Below are 27,024 nucleotides of genomic sequence, written 5' to 3'. Positions count from 1 at the left end.
CAACTACATTAAAAAATGGTACAGAATGGAAAAGATAGCTTAACAAAATAGCATTTTAGAAAAAGAACACTTCCCCACTTATGAGCAAATTTTGTTGTAAATACTTTATAAAATGTGTATTGAAATATTGTTTTAACCTAACTTGAAAAACAATGATGAAAAATGTAATGAAAAAGGTTAACAGTCTCATAAAGCCTTTAGCCAAGTTTTCATAAAGTAAAATAATTATATTACAGCATATCATATCAGTTAAAATGATATGCTGTAATATAATTATTTTCTTTATAACTTTGGCTATAATGTGATTCCACCTGAATCATCAGTTAATCAGTTTGAATAACCTGCATCTGGAGATACTGGGCAGATTGATCATTAAGAATTGCTCACACTAGCTCTGCTGTGTAGCATATGCATTATATGTCTGACACTTTCATATGGGGCTAATTCAACTCAAATCAAAAGAATCTATTAAACATCGGCTAAATAGCTAACCTGGAGAAATGGAAAGAAAAAAATTAAGTAAAGAAATTTTAAAAACACATTTTCCATTGTCAAGGTATTTAGAGGTAGTAGAAGAGAAAAGAAAAAAGGGCCACACAAAAGAGCCAGTGGAAAATCATTTTCATTAAGCCAATAGAAAGTCCTGCTAAACATTATTGGTGAGCAGCCAAATCAGGCCAAAGAAAAAGACTAAATTCTAATACAGTCTACAATAACTAAATGTATATAGTGACTAAAGTGCAAGAAGTATGCAGAACCCAGTCTAAGTGAAACAACAGAAGCCAAGAATAGTAAAGAAAGATCCCCCGAGTAAAGAAAAAGACAGCTGTCAAATTATTGTCCAGTGAAATGCTCATCGGTTACTTTATTTCACTAGGAGACTTAGAAACCTCTCAATCTCATTCTCCTTACAAATACGTTAGTACTAAATCTCTCAATAAAAGAGTTATTTTCCCTCCAGCATTTCTAAAATGTTTGCTTCACCAATTGCTTCAGAGTTTGAAACATTTCTTTGAGCAATATTTACTATATATTTTTGCTTCTTTTTAAATTTCTGTCATATAGTATCTGTCACAGCTTTTAAAAATAGATATTCTGAAGTCTAAATTTAAGTAAAACGGCTTTGCATATATGCATTTGATATAAACTGAGCATGTGAATTTACTGTTGGATTTATTTACAAGTAGAACCATTAGATGTACAGACCATTTAAAGCGTCGTAGTTTTCCGGGACACCAAATTGTCTAGGGAACGAGAGAATTGTTTTGTGCATAAGAAATAGTATCCTGCAATGCCAAGTAGTCTGAATTTTTCTCAAATTTTATCTTGGTGATCTGACAGGGAAGGGGAGGCAGAGAGAGAGAAAGTGAGAGAGAGAGAGATTTAAAATTAATACAGCGACTTCAATGTTTTTGAAATACAGCATCAGAAAAGAAGTCTTAATATGCCTACAAAGTTTTGAGGTTTATAAATTATCTTGAAAACTCAAACTCAATTTAAATAACTCAAAGTCATACTTCATATCTGATGAATGATATCTATAGTTCTATCATTGTATGCACACTCCTGACTCTAAATTCTTTGCACATTTTCCAAACTTTAAATTCATATTCAATGGATAAATATCTGCTGCAATGTATACTACTTGCTCAAGTTTCACTCGAGACCAGTTTGCAAAATATGGGAAATAATTTCTTTGTTTTCCAAGTCCTTCCTTCTCTCTTGTAATAATAAATTATCAACTGCATAGCTGCGCAGTCACATTTCACATATGTTAGAGTTTGATGATCAGCCTCTAACTAATGATCATTAATGATGAGCCTCTAAATCAAGTATGGTTGGTTTTCATTTACAGATTTACTTTACTACCAAAAAATAAAAATAAATGTTCTTACATTCACTAAAGTTTTCTTTAAAAATTAGGAAAAAATTAATGTAAGGTTATATACTCAATTTATGCTGAACAGGAATCTTTTTGGCTTTGAAATAGCTGGTTAATTCTTAGAATTTGGACATTCTATATTAGTATTTTTGTTGTTTTTGTCCTAATAGTATAGATTTGGATGAGACTAAATTCTCACATGTATTTTTAGGAATTAAATATAGAACAATTGAATAATTCACAATGTACCAAGTAATTTTAGTTAAAAATAATTGATGATTTTACAAATGAGATTTATCAAATACCAGTATTTATCAAACTCCACTTCCTATAAGAATATAGGATCCATATTTGTATTTTGCAATACAGATGTTGGAGTTAAATGTAAATGTTTTACTAGTTATACAGCTTTACAGAATTGTTCATCAACAAAGTAGTTATAGGTTTGGCCAAACCTAGAGAAAAAAAGAGTGTTTCCTTTTCCTGAACCATCTATTATTGTATGCAGTCAGCCAGTTTCAAATATGGAAAGCTGAATATTTTTGTGGCTGTAGAAGTTATATTGAGTATCTTTCATTTTTCATGGGAGATGCTGATATCATCATGATGCCAAAACTCAAGCAGCTACCCTAATTTCAAGCTCCATTAGCAACATGGGAAATATTACATTGCTTACATTTATAGAACTGAAGAAATACAGACCCTCAGACACAAAACAAAGTAAAGGCTAATACTGTTCAGTTCCTGAAATATAAGGTCTATATCTAAAGTAATTTGCCTTTTCATTTTTATATTTACAGTCAAAAATTAAGTAAAAGCTCTCTTCAGAATTACTTTTTAAACATTTTTCTGTACTCATCATACTTCAAATCCTAGTATTTTTAGTAATCATTCTGTTTTAGTACATAACCATTATTTGAAAATAAAAATTCAGGAGTTTAATAAATAATTATTTGCATACGCATGACTAAGACCAAATAATATATTCTAAAGTGGAAAAAAGGTTAGAACTAAATTGTAAAAGTTAAAATTTTTCTAAATATATTTATTAACAAAGTTTATTCATTCTTGAGCTGAATGCTTCCAATTTTGTATCTTGGATACTCCAAACTTAAACTCTCAATAGAAGACGAGATTTTAATAGACAATTTGTAACTAGTCATTCCTAAATATATATCTAATTTAATACGACTAAACAGAATTCTTGACATCTCTATTCCACTTATTTCAAATAATATCACATGTTGCTCAGTTAAAACTCCTGAAGCAAAATTAGAATCTCCTGTTCCAGTTTTTTAGTTTTATCCCAATTATCCAATGACTTCTTAATAGTTACACTATTTATTACCTAAGTTCAAATCAACATCATTCCTCCACTAGACCACAGCAATGTTTCCTAAGTGCTTCCATTTTGTGTCACCCACTCTCAAAAGTACCTTCAAGTTTATTTTCCATAGAGCAGCCCAAGGGATCTTTTCAAGCCTAAATCAGAATATTCTCACTTCTGCTTAACACTGTACAGTGGCATCTCATGCAATTAGAGTATAATTTAAACCTCTCATTATGGCTTAGCTTTAGGAAACTGAAAATTGATGGTTCATGTTTATTTTTCTAATGCGATACAATTTTCATTTTATTTAGTACATTTTGACCACCTTCACCAGCTTTCCAGTCCTTTAACACTCTGAGTAAATCTTCCCATAGGGTCTTGGCATTTACTCCTTTCCTTGCCCAGAATTTTTTTTTCCTGTTTGTTGTGTGTGTGTGTGTGTGTGTGTGTGTGTGTGTGTGTGTGTGTGTGTTTTGTAAATTCACAGTTCTTAACTCTAGCTTAACTTCTCCATTCCTTTACCATGTTTTGATTTCTTTATAATCATCACAAGTTAAAATTGAGTTTTGTCCATGGTCATTCCTGTCACCCAGCATATTTCTTCCAAGAGGACCAGAAATGGGATTTTCTTGTCTTCTTCACTTGTGTATCCATCATATCTAGTGCAAAGCTTATCACATAATTGGTTCTCAATAAGAAATTTTAATGAATTAATTGTAATAAAATTGTCATTTTGCCATGAGGTCCAAGCTACCACACCTGTGATTTAAAAATGAGACCTGATTATTATTTCTTCAAGATAGGTAAAATTAAAAGAATCTTCAGATTAATGAAGAATCCTGTTTCTCTTTGACTGTTGTTTATATCACCTCACAGTCTGGCTGCTGAGAATAAGCGTTTCTGCTGCTCTGGCATAGTTTTTTTCTTATTGCTTAATGATTTTCAATGATAGAGGAATGCACTGCAGCTGAGCCATAGAGACTTGAAAGCTATCTGCTGTTCCCGACATAGAAGTCCCTCTCATTATCAAGACGCTGTGCTGGAACTGGTTCTGCCTTAATTGTTTAGATCTCACAATGAGGATGTACAGAGGGAAGAGCAACTCTTTCCATCAGTGTCATCAACTTTGTCAGTCCATATTCCATAGTTTTATGTTTCCCTCTTATGACTCAGAACTCTTTATCAGTTTCAAAGCTTCTGTCTTAGGGCAAAAATTAAAAAAAATGTACAGTCATGCTCTACATAACACATTTTTGTCTATAACAGATTTTATATATGATGGTGGTCCCATAGGATTATAATGGAGCTGAAAAATTCCTATCACCTATAGATGTCATAGCTACAGTACCGACATAGCTCAACAGATTACTCATGTGTTGGTGGTGACGCTGGTGTAAACAAATTTAATGCTCTGCCAGTTGTATAAAAGGAAAGCACATACAATTATGTACAGTATATTATACTTGATAATGATAATGGCTATGTTTCTGGTTTACGTATTTACTATACAATACTTTTTATTGTTATTTTAAACAGTGGTGGTGGGTGCCTGTAATCCCAGCTATGTGGGAAACTGAAGCAGAAGAATCTCTTGAACCCAGGAGGCAGAGGTTGCAGTGAACCGAGATTGTGCCACTGTACTGTAGCCTGGGCAACATGAGTGAAATTCCGTCTCAAAAAAAAAAAAAAAGTTACGTGTAAAACAGTCTCAGGCAGGTTTTTCGGCAGGTTTTCCAGAAGAAGGCATTGTGATCATAGGAGATGATGGCTGCACGTATGTTACAGCTCCTGAAGACCTTCCAGTGGAATAATTTTATGGTAATCAGTGATATTGATCACTGTATCAATGAAGACAGTGTTGCTGATAATTCTGACCCTGTGTAGCCCTACGCTAATATGTGTGTTTGTGTCTTAGTTTTTGACAGAAAGTTTGAAAAGTAAAAAGAAAATTAAAACTAATAAAGTGCTTAAAGAATATGAATATAAAGAACAAAACAAACTATATTATTCTATTGGCCAGAGGTGGATCGCTTGTCTATGCCCTAATTATAATGATTAAAAATGAGTTTCTGACATCTTCATTCTTTATAGTGGATGCTCAGGTCTAGCCTTAAGGAAAAAGAAGATGCAACTATGTTTGCCTCCGAACCGTTTTGTTTGCTATAGATATGAAGTCATTTTCCCAAAGTCATGACAAGATACTAGAATGAGTCAGAAAGTAGGATTTTCTGTGTTAAACACAAAGTGCTCCCTAAGCCATCTCCTTCCACTCCATTTCCATTCTCTGAAAGAGAGATTTGTCTTTTACTAGAAAGCCCCACATAAATATAGCTGAAATAGAGAGGAGACTAATATTCAGGGTAAGTACCGAACACGTACTACTTGTGGTCAACCTGTAAAGGTGGTGATATCACTCACAAACGCAGGGTATGTGAAGGAAAAATCAGAGTTGTTTGGGCATTTTAGTCAGAAAAAAATGAATATACAAGTTTTTTTTTCTCATAAAATATGTAAGTACTAGAATTGTGAGCTTGATATGATCATGGATGTACAAGCAGTTATTTAGTATGTAAACAGAAAGTGTTTTAACCCTCTGAAAAAGAGTACCAGGATAGGTACAAGGCATACCAAGATGTGCCTTGTTTGACAAATAAAGGGCTTAGAACTGAACCTGCAGAAAATGCAAAATGAGATGAGAAAAGGTGAACATAAAAGTGTTATGATTATATCCTTATTAACTTAATTCATTATTAACCTTTATTAACTCTTGCTTAGACTACTAAGTTTCCGATAATTGGTCTCCCTTCTAATGTTTCTTCATATTAATCTTACTAAGTCAAATTTCCCCATGAAATAACCCAGAATCACTTGCCTTCTCCCTGACGGAGAACATTCCTACACCCTGAAGAAGTCCTCTGGCTGCCCCATTTCTCACTCTGCAAGAGCTATGACTTCCTTTGATGTAAAAATCCATATATCAAAAAAAAAAAAAAGTCATGTCATTTTTTGACAGGATAAGATAGATGGAAAATTTAAATATTTATACATTTAAAATGTATAAATAACAAGAAATTTTATGTTATTTGATACTATATATAATTTATCTGGTGAAGTCATGATATCATTGGTGTTTCAAATTTTTCAGACTGGAAAATGCTGGTGTCATTAAAAATTATTGGGGAGCACCAAAATAGTAGTTTCAGGACATAATTTCAGGAAAAAATACAGAAAACAGGTGCAAATTATTAAGGATTTGAGAAGACAATAAGATATTGAATACAAACAATTCATCACAGGACCACTGGATAATGGAAAGAAGATAAATCAGAGGATAGATTTGAAGACTCAAAGAAGATAATTGATCTTAGAATATATGGAAAGTTTTGACATTAAGAGAGTAAAAATGAAAAGAAAAATATTTTGTGAAGTAAATCTTTGGAAGATGAAAAAATACTTCTTTTGCTAGAAAATGGCTTAATAAGTAAGCAGGAAAAGATTGAGGGAGCTTGAATTGAAAGAAATGTGGTGGCAGGCGCCTGTAGTCCCAGCTACTCAGGAGGTTGAGGCAGGAGAATGGCGTGAACCCAGGAGGCGGAGCTTGCAGTGAGCCGAGATCGCGTCACTGCACTCTAGCCTGGGCGACAGAGCAAGACTCCTTCCCCCCCCACCCCCCCCCCAAAAAAAAAAAAAAAAAGAATTGTATGACTGTAATGTAATTTAGTTTAAGTTGCATGCTCATGGGAGCGGGCTTGAAGATAAAAACATCGTTTAGAGTAGCATCTAAACAAAAGCCTTAAACAAGAACAGCTACATCAAAAGGAGGACTGGCGTTGACTGGCGTGCATGTCTAGGAAAATTAGTGCTGTTTTACACCTTCTCCAGCTGAGCAATGATTAGCATCCAGGAAGAGAAACAGGAAAAGTTAATGTTTTCAGAATCCTGATTTGATATTGGCAGGGAAGAATTGTGAAAGAACACAGGGCAATGGGACCAAAAATGTCAGTAAGATAATAACTGAAAGAATAGAAATTGAAGTCCAGGAAAGTGTACATGTGGTCAGAGGGAGCTGGTGAAAAGGACAGTGAGGGGATGGGGAAATGGAAGTAGATATATTAAGGATGAGAAGTTTGGAAAGGTAGAAAGACAGTAGCTTCTGTTTAGAGATTGAATATTTGAAGTGCAAAACATATAGAGAGTTCTTCTAGGGAATAAACAGTTGTGGTGATGTCAAAAATAGATGACGTCAAGTGGAAAAGAAAGTTAAAAGAATGACAGCCTCAAGGAATTGAGAGTTTGGCATGTACCTATCTAGTTTTTGGTGGCCTATCACCCATTCACTCTTCTTTTAGCAAGAATAACCCAATTTTTCTTAAGGAAATTTTCCTCCAATATTATAAGTTCATGTGATTCAGGTGTAATCTGCCGTTAAATACTCCAGCCCATGGGTGGTTATGAAACCCATGTCGGCAATCAAAGCAACATGAACATGGCCATAATAGTTAGTTCAGGACTGTCTAAACATATAATACAAACCAGTCCAGTTCGAGGACTTCAAAAAATATTTGCGGTCACTCAAAGTTTAAAATGTAAGCCTGAAAGTGCTTTTAAGTAAAATGATATCTCAAGGGGATAAACTGCCTTAGAATGAAGCCAGATTCAGGGAAAAGCATAGAATAAATGGAAAAAGGAAACTTAAGACCTATGATATAAGAGCCCCTTGATGCTGCCACACCTGAAACTAGAGTCTATAACTGGACTTTCCAGTTAAATTCTACTTAAATGCCTTTATTCAGTACATACTATTTAAATTGAACTTCTGTTGTTTGCAACCACAAAAGTTTCTAATTTTAAGTAACAACCACCACGTTTTTCCTTTCTTAAGGAACAAGGATAGGAAGAAAATACGATAACAGAAGCTCAGCAGCAGACTATTCCTGGTAAATATTTTCCTGTCATTTATTATTCTTGTTTATCTCTCTTCATTTTACACAAATCTTAACTGCTCTGATGAGGTTATTAAATTAATTAGTTCTAATCACATTCAATGTAATGTTTTTCAGCCAATAAGACTAAATTAAAAAAAAAAGAAATAACAGAAATCTTTTAGCTTCTGAGGAAAAAGACGGATGTGTTAATAAGAATAACTTCTAATCTGAACAGTTTTCATTTTCTTTTGTGAAAATGTGTGTTATTTAGAAACTAGTTCTCTACAGTACCAGGTTACCCCTGAAAAAGGTTGGAAGTACTATCACCTAAGTAAATAATGTAGTAAGTCCAACAGGAAATAAATTAATATTTAGTGTAAAAATGGATGTTTTATTTCAGGGATTTGGGTAGAAAAGATACAATTATGGAGCTTTCAAAGATGATAGCATAATGATACAGTTCTTTATCTGATTTACGGAGCATGCTGCCATTTGAAACAAAGGAAACAGAGTAACTAGGACAGAACAAGCTCAAATTAAATGACCATGATACTGAGATTTTTTTCCGCTCTTAGATAAGAAGATATCATTTGACTGAAAGAATGAAGAGAAAAATAGATGGACTCTATGGTTTAGGTGACAGCAAATGGAATACCTTTCACCTCTAATTGACTGACTGAAATGGAGGCAGTCTCCATAGAGACTGAAATTCTTCCCTGAGAGATGGCAGTTTGGTAGAGAGACTGCAGATGGAGGGCTGCATCTCCATTCCTAAGGGAGAAGAAGTATGACTTTAGGACTAGATTCACCAGTTTCCATAGCTGATCTGAGCTGTATCAATCCCCCATATTTTAAAATATAGTGCTTCTGAAAAAAATTTGATTTAAAGAAGTATAGCTAATTATGGTAAGACATTAAGAAATGGGGAAGTGTTTGAGTCAATCTTGTGCTTAAACTACTGCTAAAGCTATTAAGCTTCATGTTTTCTATATGATTATGCTCTGAAATCCTATGATTATATTGTCACAAATAAATGTTATGATTGAAAGATTCATGTACAGTGCCTTTCAGATATAGGCTAAATGTTAATAATAAAATAAAACATTTTAAGAATCAAATAGAAAAGGAGACCTTTTGTTAATCACTGTCTTCCTATAGCATCTTTCTTCAGCCTGTGTCCACCATCCCGTTTTCTACTGGTTTTTCATCTACCTCATTGACTACATGTCACCTTTTAATATTTCTTCTCTGAACTGCTCTTGGTATTCTATGTGGATTATAAGTGCTATGTTTCATCGGGATTGCCTTCGAGCCATTATCATATCTGCAATGAACATCCTTCTAAACGGCCTTCTGTTTCCCTCAGACTCCCATCTATGGACTCTCCCATCTTCTACTGAGAGAGGGGTATCTTTTTCTCTTAACCTAAATGAGATGGTGAATTCCTTTCATGGCTTTCTGTTGCGGATAGAATAAAATTCAAAACTCTTTGCAAGGTTCTGCATTAAGTGCTTCTTATTCTGTATCACTGCCTGGCGTTCTTCTCTGTAGTCAATATACTTCAGCCATAGTTTTTCTCAATTCCTCAACAATGCTGAATCTATTTCCTGTAGTTAAATTCTTTCTACAGCTCTTCAGATGACTGTCTTTCTCTTTTCCTTTGGTCTGATTTTAAGTGCAATTTCTCCAAAGAAATCTTTCCAGATGATTCACTTGAAATAAATTCCCTAATATTAATCCCAATATGAACCCTCAGTATGCCTCTTTCAAATACATAGTATAATCTGTATTTATTTTCTTGATTGGGCTATTTGCTTATGATTTTTCTTTCTTTACCACTAGAATACAAGCTCCATGAAGCCCATGACTTTCTGTATTCCCTGCCACTGAATCATCACAGCTAATATTGTGCTGAATAAATATTTGTTATTGGATTATAATTTGACACATCAATATTTTTATGATTTTTTAAAATCAATCTTCCCTCATTCCCTCAAGTTTTGCATGATTGGAACCTTGTTGAGACATTCCAAACCACAGCCTTCTTTCTATTTCCCTCCAGAACATTTATCACAATCTTGTGTAGAACGCAGTCAAATTAGTTATTTATTGTCTCTACGCTCTGTAAACTTCATGCAACATTTTAAGACTTTTCATCCAATTGCCATTGTTTATTGTTTCTCCACTGATATAGCCTCAGTTCATGATAAATTTTCATTGAATATTTGATTGATGTTTCAGGTTGAGCATAGAGAAGGATTTCTTGGTCAAATGATTTTGTGAAACAAGACATTGTATACTATTGTCTTAAACATTTACACCATTCATACAATATAAAAAAAGTTCCTGATAAATACTTCCATTATAAAACATGCTAACTTTGTTTAACTTAGTCTTTTATCAGGGTATTTACTCATAGAGCTGCTATTAACATTTGTATAACTAATGTCCTAGGGATCACATTTTTTGTTAGAAAAAAAAGTTTTCAATCCCCTGTAGCAAGGTGGGCAAGGCATTTATTCATTTCACAACCCAGGGAGGGGTCCTATTTATTTACAGTGTGGCTAATGAGTTTCACTTCATTAGGCTAAACTCAGCCATAGTTATTGGAATAATGAAGAAAAACTTTTACTAGTTTCAATGGCTCCATTCTTGTTTGAATACAAATCATTGTTCATATAACAGCAGTGATCTTCATATGGCTGCAGTGATCCTCCTAGAAAACAATTACAATTATGCCACTACTTCACTTAACATCTTTAATGACCCTCTCTTCACCAAGGTTTCTCATTATTGCCTTTGGAGTGCATTTTAAATTTTTATAAGTGTACAAAGCCCACAGTTTCTTACAGGTCACATCCCTAGCCCTTCTCAATGGCCAAAACAAAGAATACATTTTTAAGGCCTTGAACTCTTGGTTGCTTTCACCTGGAGCACCTCTTTTGACCATCCCTTCCACCTTCCACCACACACATGCACTGGCCAACCCATTCTTACCTGACTGACTAGCTCCTACTCATAATTCAGGTGACAGCTTAGCCAGCCCTTCCAAGGTTCTGTTGAGTTTCCTTATGTATTCCATAAACTTACCTTTATCATAAGTCTTAACCAGTCATTATAATCTCTTGAAAGGTAATAAAATAATGCCTTTTTCTTTACCACATTTCCAGTGTCTGTTTCAGTACATGGCACATAGTAAGCACCCTAGAGATTATGGAAGGATAATGAAAGATAAGCCATCTATCCGTGACTGCCTCTTGGAGATGTAGACCTCATGCAGTTGCATATTTGAGCTCGTCAGTGTTTTCCTGTTTTTCTTTTGAGAGCTTTAAGTATATTCCTACCTTTCAAATTAGCCAATATAAAGGTTTTATCTGTATTAACTTTTAGCACTTCTTTTTTATGTCTCTATTTTCTCAGATGATTTTTTGAGTATTCTGTTGACAAGGCATTTTATTTGGAATAGTATGAACTTCTTAGAAAACACTAATATCTATAGAAATAGTAATTTTTCTCCTTACAATTATACATTGCTGCTCACTGGTAAAAACTGCTGCTTGAACAAGTCACATGTTACAAGCTCCTAACACCAACTACCCAACTGTACAACAGTGAGTTCTTCACATCAACTACCTAACAGTATTTACAACAATAATATTTATATTATGTATAGTGTTTGTATCATATTAATTTTTAAAATAAAACTTATTTTGTAAATTTTTTATGTTAAATATTATTTTAAATTATAGCATTTGATTGTTTTTACAACTGTATAATGTAGGCATTAATATTATCACCCCTTCATACTTGGAACTAATAATCATAGGTATTGTTCTGCATACAACTATTGAGTGTCTTCTTGAAATTGGGGTCTGTATTTATTCTTCTTTGAATGGTCATCACTTGAGTCAGTGCCAAGAAGCTCCCTGAATGCATTCAAGATTAGAACTGGAGCTCGAAATTTCCATCTGAAGTTCTATGTTTTGTTGTTTTACTTTATCAGTCTATATCAAACTCAGCAATCTTGAAGAAAATGTGAGGCAAGAGTTCTCATCAACAAATATTGTAAAAGGTACCTTTACGTATTACTGAGGCAAATCACCGTACTCAGCTTCAACTTCATACTTACTTACACAAAATATATTCTGCAAATACTGGCACCTCCCAAAGTACCTCCCCCTACTCCTATCACATAAGGATAAGATCTCTGGGAAATAGATTCTGAGATAGTGAGCTTTCTTCAGTTTTAAAAATTCACTAGATGCTCTCTATGAATTGGCATGTGTAAGGGAATGAAGGAAGCAGGACTGGGCAGAGGGAAAGGTGAGCTGCATTGTAGTTGCAACAAACACCTTGTCGATCAAAGAGCCATCACCTTCTAAAACTGAAATGCAATCTCAACTGTTTCACTTAAAGCAAGGGAGCTGATACGGTTTGGCTCCGTATCCCCACACTAATCTCATGTTGAGTTGTAATCTCCAGTGCTGGAGAGGGACCTGGTGGGAGATGACTGGGTCGTGGGGACAGATTTCCCCCTTCCTGTTCTCGTGATAGTGAGTTCTCATGAGATCTGGCTGTTTAAAAGCACATAGCATATCCCCGTTTATTCTCTCTCTCTCCTGCTCTGGTATGTGAAGATTGTGCCTGCTTCCACTTCACCTTCCTTCATGATTGTAACTTTTCTGAGGTCTCCCCAGCCATGTCTCATGTACAGCCTGTGGAACCGTGAGTCAATTAAACCTCTTTTCTCCATAAATAACCTAGTCTTATGTAGGTCTTTATAGCAATGCTAGAATGGACTTATTCAGAAAATTGGTACCAGAAAAGTGGGGCATTGCTATAAAGATACCTGAAAATGTGGACATGACTTTGGAACTTTGGTAATGGGCAGTGGTTGGAAAATTTGGAGCTCTCAAAAGAAGATGGAAACATGAGGGAAAGTTTGGAATTTCCCAAAGAGTTGTTGAATGCTTGTGACTAAAATGCTGATACTGATATGGACGGTGAAGTTCGGGCTGAGGTGGTCTCAGATGGAGATTAGTAACTTATTAGGAACTGGAGTAAAAGTCACTCTTGATATGATTTAGCAAAGATATTGGTGGCATTGTGCCCCTGCTCTAGAGATGTGTGGAATGTTGAACCTGGGAGATATGATACAGGGTATCTGATGAATGTTGAACCTGGGAGATATGATACAGGGTATCTGATGGAAGAAATTTCTAAGTAGCAAAGCATACGAGATATGAGCTGGCTGCTTCTAAAAGCCTATGCTCATTTGCATAAACAAAGAAATGACCTGAAACTAGAACTTATATTTAAAAGGGAACCATAATATAAAAGTTTGGAAAATTCACACCCTAATCATGTGGTAGAAAAAAGAAAATCATATTCTAGGGAGAAATTCAAGGCTGCAGAAATTTGAATAAATAAAGAAGAACCAAATGTTAATAGCCAAGACAACAGACATTTAGTTAATGCTGGAATGAGTTAAGACCTTGGGGGACTGTTTGGAAGGCATGATTGGTTTTGAAATATGAGAAGGACATGAGATTTCGGAGAGGCCAGGGCAGAATGATACGGTTTGGCTCTGTGTTACCAACCAAATCTCATGCTGAATTGTAATTCTCAGTGTTCGAAGAGGGACCTCTTAGGAGGTGACTGGATTACAGGGTGGATTGCCCCCTTGCTGTTCTCCTGACAGTGAGTGAGTTCTCATGAGATCTGGTTGTTTTAAAGTGTGTAGCATTTCACCCTTCTCTTTCTCTCTCTCTCTGCCTCTCTCTCTCTCTCTCTCTCTCTCACTCTCCTGTTCTGGTATGTGAAGAGTATGCCTGCTTCACCTTCATCTTCTGCCATGATTGAAGATTTCCTGGGGCTTCCCTAGCCATGCCTTTTGTATAGCCTGTGGAACTGTGAGTTAATTAAACCTCTTTTCTCCATAAATTACCCACTCTCAGGTATGTCCTTATGGCGGTGTGAGAACCGACTAGTACAGGAGCTAAGCCATTGTATACACACTTCTACCAGTCACTGTTTACAAGCTGCCTCCGAAGAAGGACAATAACCTTGGGCTTGGAAGTTCCGTTTTTGAAGGCAATTCCTTGAAAAATGAGTTTACTGTGAGCCATCAGCAGCCAGGTAACTGAGGGAATGAACTTCTCAATCCCAAAGAGGAGTTCTGAGTAGCAGACTATAGTCTCCAATTAATCTACATATTTAATGGACACTAAATGTGATATAATGTCAAGGTAGCACTTTTTTAAAAAATATTTTTTTAAAATAGCCAAGTTAACTTTATTTCAGGAAGTATTTGTTAGCATAGCTATTCTTTGGTTTTGATTGAAAATCTTAATTGATATATACGTACGTATTGTTGTTTTCTTTTTTCCTTTTTCTTTTTTTTTTTTTAGACGGAGTCTTGCTCTGTTGCCCAAGCTGGAGTGCAGTGGCGCATCTCAGCTCACTGCAATCTCTGCCTCCCAGGTTCATGCCATTCTCCTGCCTCAGTCTCCCGAGTAGCTGGGACTGCAGGCGCCCGCCACCACTCCCAGCTAATTTTTTTTTGTATTTTTAGTAGAGATGGGGTTTCACCATGTTAGCCAGGATGGCCTTGATTTCCTGACCTCGTGATCTGCCTGCCTCGGCCTCCCAAAGTGCTGGGATTACAGGCATGAGCCACCACGCCCGGCCTTGTTGTTTTCTATTTATATTCTCTCTCTCTTACTGTATGGGAACCATATAGACAAAAATTTGAGGCTCTTGTATACCTTTGCAACTTCAGTACCTAGAACATTATCTGGCTAATAGTAAGAATTCAGTAAGATGTGATGCATAAATGATTAGATGGAGTGAGGAACACTTTGAGAATCTGCACAGCGATCACAAATTGTTAAAGTTAATGTACTAGCTTCTGTAGCCTTAACAGATATTTTATTTAGGTCTGAACTGACTCAGAATTAATGATGTTATTTTGTATTTTGTTGACACAAATATCAAGAGGTATCTGCTTCAAATATGGACATTTTTTATTACTAAATGTTTATCCTTTTATTTATGTGTTGTGACTTACTCTCACTAAATAAGACAATAAAAATATCAATTGTGGTTGAGACAAAAGTTATACATAGTGGTTTTATGCACTGCATGCATAAAACAAACATAATCTGTTCATTGGAGCACTGAGAAGAATACTGTGTATCTGATATATTAGAAGTTTTACTCTTTCTGAGCAACTAATTTTGTTTATGCAATTAATGAATCTGGAAATCAGATTATCTACTAAATTGTTTTGTTTTTAACACTCATATAAGCCTTAAACTGCAATTCCAGATGTAACGTACTATTAAAAGCCCCCAGAATAGAAATAGTAGGCTTTGTTTTTATTCAGGCCTTTTCTTTTAGTTTCTTCACTGTAAAAACCTTTCAGACATGTGTATCTGAAAGCAAGGTTACCAAAAACAAATGTTTCAGTGCGTAATGTGTCTCAAGCAACTGTCTATATGCAGTGTCTGCTCGGTGTTTTAGGTAGAGGTAGTATTCAACTCTATACTGATAATGAAAGAGAGTGGAGTTTCATTGCCATTTTCAACAGTCTTGTTCTCATTGTCAGGAAATAAGGTGTTTTAGAAATTGATGAAATTATAAACACGAAAAAAGAACAAGGCAAACAAAACTTATTTATCACTGAAGAACCTCTGTTGCTATTTAAGCTATATGCAAGGGACATCTAATTATTTCCTAATTAGGGCTGGCTCTTATAAAAATCATCCAACTGAGAAAAAAGTGCCTCCTTTTAATTTACATATATATGTATGCATATGTGTGTGTGTGTGTATTTATACACATTTCAATTCTTTAAAAGTGCCCTTTAAAAGAATTCATTAACTTGCTTGTATAAAGTTGTATGAGTAACTCTGGTTTACTAGAATTTGCATTTTTAAAGTCCCCAATGAGATATTCATATTGTAAGAATTGACATATACATCCTTTCAAAAATTTTCTCTCTTCATGTCCCGTCCTGTTAACTTTACCTCCAAGTTATCATGTGTTATGTATTCACATTACTAGCATTCAGATTTTCTTCTCCTCATTCGAACTGGTAGAAAGTGATTTGGATTATTTTTGTTTTACAATTAACCTGTTTTTCTTTTAGATGAATCTCATTTATATAGGCCTGAGACAGCCCGATGAGTCCAAACTATGGAATTGGGACTCAATTTTTCCAGACCCCAGGTTTCCATTTTCACTGGCTGTTTTCTCCAAGCTCCTCTCTCATTTTCATTCTTCAACCATGTTCAATGATTTCTCAACCTAATGCTCTCTCAACTCTTCCAAATGCAATCTCAACGAGAACCTGAAGATCATCTTGAAGATAATCTTGAATTTAAAACTCTTCATTTTCCTAGGTTGAACCAAATGTAACTGCATATTTTGTGAGTAAAACACAATTGAATACTAGCAATATTTTGTATTTTAAAGGTTATACATGAGAAAGCTGAAGTTTAAAGGGCTTAAATAATTTGCCCAAAAGTCAAATGTTGGGTTAAACTGGGAGGCTAGTCCAGAAACCAGATATTTATTTTTCCATATACTCACTATTACATTCCACTGGGCTACTTTACACATATGTGTTATTTTCCTTACTCCCAAATACATTGACTTGGGGATTCCAGGTAGGCAGCCACCTATTGCAATAACTCAAAATATTTATCCTGTTTCATACTGTAGAAATGCAAAACTGACTTTCTAACATAGTAGTAATGTAAAAGAGACAGTAGAATCTTTTACGTCTTAATTTCAATGAACGATGCAGTGAACAATCCTAGTGCCTCCCCCTTTAAATATCACCCTCAAGAGCTACATTTCAAAAATGTTGACTCTGACAACCACCTTTGCATCTCCCACAGTATAATGTTTCACAAAGCTTTGTTGAATTGAATATAATGGAATTGAGTGAAACATGAAACCCCCAGTTCCTACGGATTTTTGTCAAACACATACTCCCTGGTTGTATTTCTCAGTTCTCAAGGTTTCAAGTTTCCATCCTCATTGTTCTTGCAAGTTATTTTACTGATGCCACAAATTTAGTACTAAAACTATTTTTCATTCATAAGGTCACAGTTTAAAATTAAAAATAAAAAATATTAGAGGTTACCTATTTTGTGAGTTTTTTTTTTCATAATGTAATATAATAAACCTTAAAATAAAAATATACATTAAGGAAATTAATTTTATCCCTGACTAGACATTTGGAAATCTTATTCTCTGATTATAAGAAGAGTCATTAAATATCTATTGGCTTGCCTCATTCAAATCAATTGTTTCCAGTGAATTCAAATAAGAAAGTCACTGAAATAAATCACCAACTTGAATATGCAAGGCTAAACTACTATCTATCAGTTAATAATTTGAATTCCTAAAATCAATTTCTGTATATGTTAAGAATTAATCACTTTGGTAAATTAATTAATATTGAATAGTTCTGTAATATTCTCATTAAAAAATTCAGTATTAGGCATTTTCCCTCTTTGTTTTTAAGTTTTATGTGTTTCTTCTAATAGGTTTGTTTTATACTTAGAGGAAGCTCCTATGTCAAAACATAAAATATTTGCACCTAATCTTTCACAATGTCTCAAATGAGATTCACTAAAATATCAATATATGTAAGGGCTGATTTTAAGCTTTTTAATGCAATTAAACGTGTTTTCATACATACTACTGTCTGTTATGACTGTTCCTGAAATGTCAACATATTCAATATGTTCTGTGTATTAGATAATTAGGATGATTCCCCCAAAGCAATGATATTAACTAAGGTTGACACTCAGGGACTAATGAGAAAGGAAAAATAAAATTGCAGAGAAAATTGCAGGAGAAAATATTTTTAATATAAAGGTCAGCAATGGAAATATAGGGTATTAATACTTAACTTAACCCAAAACAGATAATAGAAAAAAATGCGAAGGTCTTTTTAATTATGGGAAATACTGATTGAAAGTATATATGAAAATAATCAACTAAATTCATATATGTGTTAAATAACCAGTTGCAAATATTCAAGTCAGCAAATTGAAAACTGCAAGCATCTGTGGCTATCCCCAGTTTTCTTTCCTTCAACACTTTCAGTAATTTAGCGACACAAGTGAAACTTTATGGCAGTCACAAAAGCATGTAGCTTAAAGATAAACTTTCGATAGTTCCTGTTCCTTTCAGGATACGTCATACATCACACACATACCGAAACAAATACTCGGTGAATGCATCCATTGATCGATAACAGTTTGCAGGTTGGTCATCATATTTTTATTTATTCAACTTTTGTCTTTGCTTTTTTCTGTTCTTTTCAAGCAGGGTCAAACACAGTCTTTCTGATCCGCTACAATCAGGTGCTCTCTGTACAACTCTCCCTTTCTTCTTCAGTAGGGGATGCATTCACCACACTGATGCATGGCTTTTGATGATCCGAAAAACGTGGGTGTTCCTCAAGAGCTACTGATCTAGATGTCTTCATTGCTAGAAATAGATCAAAGGAGACCTTCTCCAAAACGGTAGAATGATATCACAAAGAAAACCCAAGATGATTAAAGTTTTACTGTCAAATTATATTCTCACCACTAAGCAAATCCTGTACCTCTTTTAACGTTTGGTAGAAAGACCAAAGAAACTACCTATATTAACATGTTATACTTATACTCAATAACTCATTCTTTTTTTCTGAAAAAGTGGGTAAATGATCATAATTCTTTAGGTCAAATGATGAAGCCTGTGCCTACCGGAATCAGCAGTGCATTTCAGAATTAACTTATCTATGTTGCTAGGAGTTACTGAGACATTTGAGACTCTTGATGTATCACAATTTTAGGGAAATAAAGTAAAAATACTTACCTGTTTGGATTTTGGTTGCATCAACTTTGAAAGGGAGAAATAATTGAACTGACAAGTAAACATAAGGGTATTTTGCAAGTATACATCTTAAAGCTAAATGCTACAAATGTATAATAAATTTACTTTGGCAAAATTGTGTACTGCACAGTTTGTAGAAAACAGTTTGATAAATGTGATAACTTAACATCTTTATTTTTTGTGATAATGATGGTTATAGCAAATTTCAAAATCATCCAGGGTGCCTACACTATAAATTAATGCCACTTTCAAAACAGAGATGGGAAGTTTTACTGTAATAATTTTTTTTAAAATGTAAACTTAATTTTAAGGTTTTTTAAATAAAATGTAACTTAATTTTTACAAACTGTATTTTACCAATTTTGTAGCCTAAAGAAGAATGCATTCTACCAGAAACCATAAGCTAAATGGCTTTTTGATTCTTGGAGGCCATTCTCACTTTCTCTGATATCCAGTTACTTATTTTTGCCATATGCACAACCAAGACAAAATTACTCAACGTTCCTCTTAAGGGGCAAAAGTCACTCCCCTTACCTTACTCTTCTGAGCACCGCAGCTGACATTCAATTCTTATATTGGCATTTCATTATCTGTATAATGAAGAGAATCAAATTTATATAATAAAAATAAAATTAATGGACCTGGAACATAAATCATATTTTAAAAGGCTTGATATTTGGGAGAAACAACGATAAATACAAACTATGTACAAAAAATACTGAATCGAGTTTGAAGAATTAGGAATTATTTGGTAGATCGTGGATCTAGTCACCTACCAGATGTAGAAGCTGTTGCAAATTAACTGAAAAGGAGCCAGGAGTTGAAGAGGAGACAGAAATATCACAAAGAGCTTTTAGTGAGAGCTTAATATTTATAGTAGTTTTAGGCAAGGTGAGATTAGTCAAACTTGTCTAAATTGGATTCAAAGTGATACCATGTGGGTTAGATTCTGGATTGGCGAAGCTTTAACACTGCTCTACTGAAATAATTGTCTTTAAAGTAAGTAACAGATTGCCTTTTTATGTGCTGTTGAAATTTATACAACGTGAAGGTAATCTATGAAAGAGTAAGGATAAATTTGAAATTAAAGATCCTTAAAATCAATTAACCGATCAAATTATATAACCTTTTAAAATGTTTCATACTAACATTTATCTATTACTGACAGAGAAACCAAAGAAAGCAAAAATTCAGAATTTAAATTTTTTTATAAACCTGTGTCCCAATTTTTTACTGTAGTGCTTAAACTGTCATATCCTTGGCAATTAATTCTGCTGTAACTTTATTCTCTTTTTATAGTTTTTAACACTCAAATTAAGAACATAGTCTAATGTAAACCTAGCTGAATTGAAAACAGAAAATGTATGTAAATATATATGAGAACATGTATATAAAAATATGTATTTTTAAAGGTACCTTTAAAAGTCTTTCATATTATATCTCACACACACACACACGATGTGAAGATCAGAAGATCACTTGTAACCACCCAATATGAGCGAGTATATTTTTAAGAAATATAGTGTTCAAATATTGTTTTATCTCCTACAAGAGCAATTTATGGCTGTTTTATGGTTTTCATTTGGCTATGTCACTCTAAACCTACTTTGCTAACAAAGGGTAAACACGGTAGGGAATGAAATATCTTTTAACAAATGAGAAACACAGCAACAGCATGTATGTGATAGGAAAAATTAAAAGTTCCTGAGTAAATAAGTATACATGAATTGACTTCAATCTGAAGTGCTTTGTTATCCCTGAAAATTAGCTTAAATTCATTGAAGATTATTAGGACCCATTTAAATGGTTCACCTACTTGGATTGGGTGTCTTTTTAGTATCAGAACTGAATGATATCTATTAGATTGAATATTTTACACTCACAGGAGGTTTAAAAAACTAATCAACAGAAGTAGACTGTATGCTAACTAATCACTGAGAGACTCTTGATCAGAATTGCGCATTGCCAAGAGGCTCTCAAACAGGAGCGAACATGCCCTTTCTTAAGAGGACCCTGCTGCATAGCTGTGTTATAGTTTCTTCAATAAAGGAGAACTCTAAAAAAAACACACACTATGAATGCCTAATGTAGCTGTCCAGTTCATCGCAAGGTCAAACTGTAAAACTTTAAAATCCAGTTAAGACACTTATAAGTACATCCTGTGAAAGAATTCTTATTCTATTGAATGTCGTGGTAATGTTAAATCTAAAATGCTAAATCAAAGCATTATTTCACTGGGATCCAATTTATTATATAAAATAATAATCAAAATGTTAGACTTGATATGAAGTATGACTTATATTTATTTTCTCCTTCTTCTCCTACTTCTTCTTCTTCTTCCCCCTTTCATTTGCTTCATTCTCTTAAAATCTATGGTCTTTTGAATAAATTTATTTTAGTTCCCCATCCTTAGCCTCAAAACTAATCTGTCTTTTCTTAGAATACTTAAAATTTGACTGTATGTATTCTGTTACTGTGTGTGGGTTGCATTTATTTTCCCCTCTCTGTTCTTTGCAAAAAGTATTTCTTCTTTCTAGAATGTGTTTGCATACATTAGAACACATTGTACGCACTAGAATGTTTCCCTCTGTGGTTCTCAGTGTGAGCTGCATATTTGGGTTACCTAAAGGACCTTGACAACCATCTTTGAGGACTGCAGATTTATTTTATTATTTCATTGCTTAGGGATAGGTCGGGAATTGTTTTCAAGTTCACTAATTATAATGTTTAGTCAAAGTTATGAACCACTAGAAACCCGCCTTAAACACTCTTGGAGATACAGGACAAGTGACACCTGTAGGTTTGTTGCTTTCTATAACACACCTTCAGAAAAAAAAATAATTTTCCTTTCAACCGTTAGCACTTACGCACCATCCTACTCATATAGTTGTCAGTATACTGTTGAAGAGCCTCTTAAATAGTGATTTAAGACTTTGGTTATTTTGGGGCATATTATATTGCCATATTTTTCTTCCTTTCTTATAGATTCTTATGGTCAGACATTATGGTTTATACATCTTTGTTTGGTGCTGTGCCTTGTGTACTTCATATGCTAAGTAAAGTTTTGTTACGTTAGTGTAAACTAATGTATTATCCACAACTAAATATATTCTGATCCCATAAAATTAAATATACTTGTTCTACAATCTTCACATATAATTTATCAGGAATTGTTAATCAAATAAAGGGTGTACTCTTAAATACGTACACATAAGTATTAATATTTAGAGATGTGTGTGTATCAACTTCCAAGGAAGAATTAACAATAAAAGTTTTAAAAATAAAAGAAGAAACAAATCCAAGATGATATTACTATTTGTTTTCTATATTAAAAAATAAAAAATGAAAAATGATGTATCATATTCTAACCTTACTAAAGGTTATATGTGATTTTCTTTTTCTCTGAATTTCCATGCTTTGAATAGTACGTTGGTCAATATAAATGCTTGACAGCATTTTATGGATTTAAAGAATTAAATAATGAATCTATTTTTATGTATCCTATAAAATAAACAGAAGTAATTATAGAATCATAAATTTGGACTGAATCAAATAAATTTTTCGTTGTAAGAATTAGGGACTGGTACAATAAAACAAGCATACAGATTATAACAACTTCCCTGATAAGGAGTCCCAGCTATCTGCGAAGGATTTGTATAGAATACTTTAGGTACGGTCTTTTTGGTTAGAATATTTGAACATTGGACTATATATTTTTTTCAAGATAATAAATTGTAATAGACCAGCTATGATTTGGAGAAGATAATTCTCAATAAAAATAAGATAACTTGGTTTCAACCTATAATGTGTGCCAAACACTTTGTTGAAGTGGTTTTCTTTCCTGGAGTAGAATAAGTTTTATACCAGGCTTATGTTGAGGTGTTGCTATGGTAACTATGTATGTCTTGCAAACTGTAAACAATTGTGTAAAGTGGTCAAATAGAGCACATGTTTATAGCTGGACTAGTTCAGTTCAAATATATACATTCAATTTTTAATATTATCTTTACAAAGAAATATTTATTCACTTCAGATGGATGTTCAGAACCCTATTCCAAAAGATTACAGCCATTTGTGTGTGGGTACATGTATGTAATTGGGGGGAAAGTGACATTTCTTTCCATTTTCCAAATCATAAAGTGAGGTGATTATAATACAGACAACTAGAATTCACAGTTCATCTATATAATTATTATGAGTAGTCTCTGAAAACATGCCAAAAGCTTTTCTAAGAATTAGGCCCTCAGGTATAAAGATTAGCATGGTTAAATTGACTGCTGGCGATTTGAACAACCTCTAAAGGCTCTGCATAAAATCCATTGACAATGAAAATTTTCATTTGAAAAATGTGCTGCCATGGGCAATCTATGCTAACCAATTTATAGTCTCTATTTTTATGGGAGTTTGGAAGAAAATGCTTTTAAATCAGCCAAACAAAACTCCCTGAATATGTTATAGATTCATACGTGATGACTTTGCCACCATGAAAAAGATAGAAATTATAAAAAGTCAGAGGGCATGGATCTTCTACATGCATCTAACTCTGCTATGGGTTTGAAACAGGGAGTGATGTTTCTATGCTGTCCTCTATGCTAAATCCCTGAATGAGACAGTGGAATGTAAGACTAAGGTTCTTGTCTAATAACATTTATTCCCAAGGAAAATGTAACTTTGAAAAGCACTTATAATATACAGAAGGTAATTATTAGTAGCAACACCACAGCCATACTCAATATTCATATATTTTCAATGTCATATGGAAAGAGTAACAATTTAGATTCACTCATTCAACTGATAAACACATTTTCTAATTAGTAGTATATAACTATTGTCACATTTGGGGTGTCCTACAGATTTTGAAAACTACTGTTAACCAAGGAAATGAAGAGCATTTTCTATCTCCAGATTGGTCCTAAATCTGGGGATAGAAAAATAAAATTTAAAAAAATGTGCTCGACTTTGACTTATCTTCTGTGTTATTTTATTTTCCTATTTTCTGGAAATGTGTTGCATTTATCCATTTGAAAGATGTAATGTTAGCAAATTCAGAGAAGTCAATATAATTAAAAATTAAGTGTGTGAGACAAAAGTCCAGGCAACAGATTTTTATAGCTAGAATGAGAAAAATGAGAATATGAGAAATTATGTGTTATGCTGTTACTTTAAGGAATGATACACTTTGTGACTAAATGTATTAATTATCCAGGATATTTTCTCATTATTGTCATGTGAAAGATGAAATTTCATTATTCTCAAAAAATGTTGACTTTGTTTTATCCATCTTTCAAATATCAACACAGAATAGAAATTACAGAAAAAAGTAAATTTAAGAGAAAATTATGATGTCATCTATCTGCTTAAAAACTCAAAGAAAATCTTCACAACTTTCCAAGGCAGATACCAAGGGTCGGCCATTACATTAAGCAGTACAATAATGGGACAAATGCTTCTGGATTTTCACTCCTTAGGAAATGCATTCAATTTCTTCCTATTTTGACACTAATATTAGGTCAGCCCACCTCTGAAAACATTGTGTTGAAATGGCTGTCTTCATATATTCCTCATTGTGGTTCTTTGGTGAAATTGTCACTTTAGAGTCAAATTAGGGATCATTCAACGAGAGCCACAGCAGCATTGGTAATCAGCCTCAGGCTATTTCTTCCACGTGAGAATTTTCAAGGCAGTCACTCATAGTTCATATCACACTTTTCCAAAGCATGAATGTCTATTGGTTGCATCGTGTAATGAGTCTGAATTTAAGTTTATAATTGTATAAATTTATGGATTCTGGTTGGTAGTATTTGGTTTTTGCATTTGACTCCAGGTTTTCTTTGTTACCAAAATATTATTTTTCTTTTTAATATTTTCATATCAAATTTTATTGCATCAATTTATATTAATAACTTATAGCCTATTGTTTTAGGTCATGTTTCTTCCTTAATTTAGGAAAAGTTCCTAATAAAATTTACCATCATGTAGGCAAGGATCCTATGTATTAATTAAATAAACACTATGCTTTTTTTGTACATTCTATAATGTAAAAGAGCTAAAAGACCCTGACAAAAGACACACTTCTTTGAAATGTGTTAACAATTTTAACAATGAAGTTACCACAATGTTAACAATGAAGGGGAACATATTGAGTTCAAAGAGTAATTTTTTTCAGATATTTCTCTTTTTCTGAATCTCAGACAACTACATTTTAAAATTTGAAGAATTTAACTACGAAGAATCATTCACAATTTTAATCTCATATATGCCTTACCTTTTAATATTTGTACAAAACTGAGCTGTTTTAAGTCTTCAATGACACTTCAGATAATCATTCTATAAACAGAGCAGAATCCACCCTCATAGAAATACATATTTTTGGTCATTTGAAATTCTGAATGTGAAGAGATAAATAGTATCATTTTAGTTTAACAGCTTGATCTTTGAAGTTTACATATATTGACTAATTTTATTCTTACAATAGCATTGAATATGGTGAATTGATCACAGTATGGTGCATCAAATTGATAATTCATAATCTATAGTTCATTAATCTGTAAATACTTAAGAAACCAAAATATCTGTCCCAGTGGGTAAATAGTTAAAAACTAACTTGTGAGTATCTGTGCACCATTTTTTCTCTCTTTGCTTCTGGCCTCATATTTTTCCATACTCAGCAGGGATTTCATGGCTGACCACATTGTTACTTTCACAGCACTCTCCTGCATACTTGTCACCAAACCTCCAGGTCAATCTCAAGTTTACTCTTGAAGAAATGGAGTAGAAGATGAAATAGAAAATAATTAGATAAGGCCTCTCTAGAGAGGGTGGTTACAAATTACCACAAAACATATCGACTTAAAATAACACACATTTCTTACCTTACAATTTCTGGGAGTCGGCAATCTGAGTTTGACTTAACTAGGTGCTCTGCCTAAGGGTCTCTCACAGGATCGCAATCAAGGTGTCATACATGACTCTCATCTGAAGGTCCAGTTGCTGATGGATCTACTTCCAAGTTTAGTGGTTGTTGGCAAGAATCAGTTCCCCGTTGACTTTTGACTAGAAATCTTCCACAGTTCTTTGTTAATTTGGGTCTCTCCATCAAAATGTGCAAGTTAAAAAAGCAATGGAGAGGATGGTTTAGCAATATGGAATTCATAAACTTTTGTAAGTTATTACATGATTGACATCTCATCAACTTACTGTAGTTTATTGATCTCTAGGATTAGTTTATACTTGCAAGGAGTGAAATACACAAGGGCATGAATACCAGAAAGTGAGGTTTATTGGGAACTAAGTTTGAAGTCTTCATAACATAGTCAAACAAAAAATTGTTGTTTTCCCTAGTAGTCAGATCTCTAAAGAGCCATTTTAATACAAAAATGTGTTAATTCCATTTCACTTTCATTAAAACAATGAAACCATGTCACCCAACTACTACTTTGTAACAAATGTTTCCCAAGAGCATTGGAAACTTGTAGTCTAACCAGATGTATACCCTAACGTGGTTTCACAATCCCTTGAGAGAAAGAAAGTAGAAATCTGAAAGAAGAGGGAAAACAGTTATACAAATGGCAAGTGTTTAAATTTTTTGTAATCTGGATAATATGAACGATGTTACTGGAATTGCAGATGGATAAAGAAAGGGAAAAAAGTAAAGGGATGAATAAGAAAGCCAGAGTAATATTTCTTAAAACTAGTATCAAATCATGTTACTTGTCTTCCTTTAAGCCGTCAGTAGCGTCTCTGAGCCTTGGGGCTTAAATCTATCAGTTCCTCATACTCTGCATGGTCTCAAAGTGATTTCACTCCCACCTAACTCTGACCTCATGTCCTGACTCCTCTATTCCACTCCTGCCTCTCCCATAGTTCAATTGAGTCATTTTTAAGTCCTCATGAACTGCAAAACTTTTGCAACCTTGGGTATACTTACTTTTCCCTTTGCCTGAAAGTTTTTATTTCACATTTCACATAATGAATCCTTCCCTAGA

The 27,024-nt window shown here is 33.8% G+C and overlaps 1 long non-coding RNA gene across 3 annotated transcripts in view; it reads right to left on the bottom strand.

Annotated features, from left to right (window-relative positions):
- Positions 1-18,002: 18,002 nt before the first annotated feature.
- The window catches only part of LOC123575223 (uncharacterized), a 118,892-nt gene continuing 109,870 nt past the window's right edge, over positions 18,003-27,024 (bottom strand). Inside the window, exons 5-9 of one of the 3 annotated variants that reach the window (XR_012416935.1) lie at positions 25,912-26,129; positions 25,644-25,796; positions 25,305-25,424; positions 19,574-19,629; positions 18,003-18,649 (exon numbers count right to left, since the gene is read on the bottom strand). This is a non-coding gene — a long non-coding RNA (uncharacterized lncRNA). The remainder of the gene's footprint in view (positions 18,650-19,573; positions 19,630-25,304; positions 25,425-25,643; positions 25,797-25,911; positions 26,130-27,024) is intronic. The other 2 variants (XR_012416936.1, XR_010577354.2) reach the window with 2 other exon arrangements.

Source organism: Macaca fascicularis, chromosome 8 (assembly GCF_037993035.2).
Source record: "Macaca fascicularis isolate 582-1 chromosome 8, T2T-MFA8v1.1".
Classification (NCBI taxonomy): Eukaryota; Metazoa; Chordata; class Mammalia; order Primates; family Cercopithecidae; genus Macaca; species Macaca fascicularis.
The sequence above is the reverse complement of the archived record's forward strand: the minus strand, read 5'-3'. Positions and strand labels throughout refer to the sequence as shown.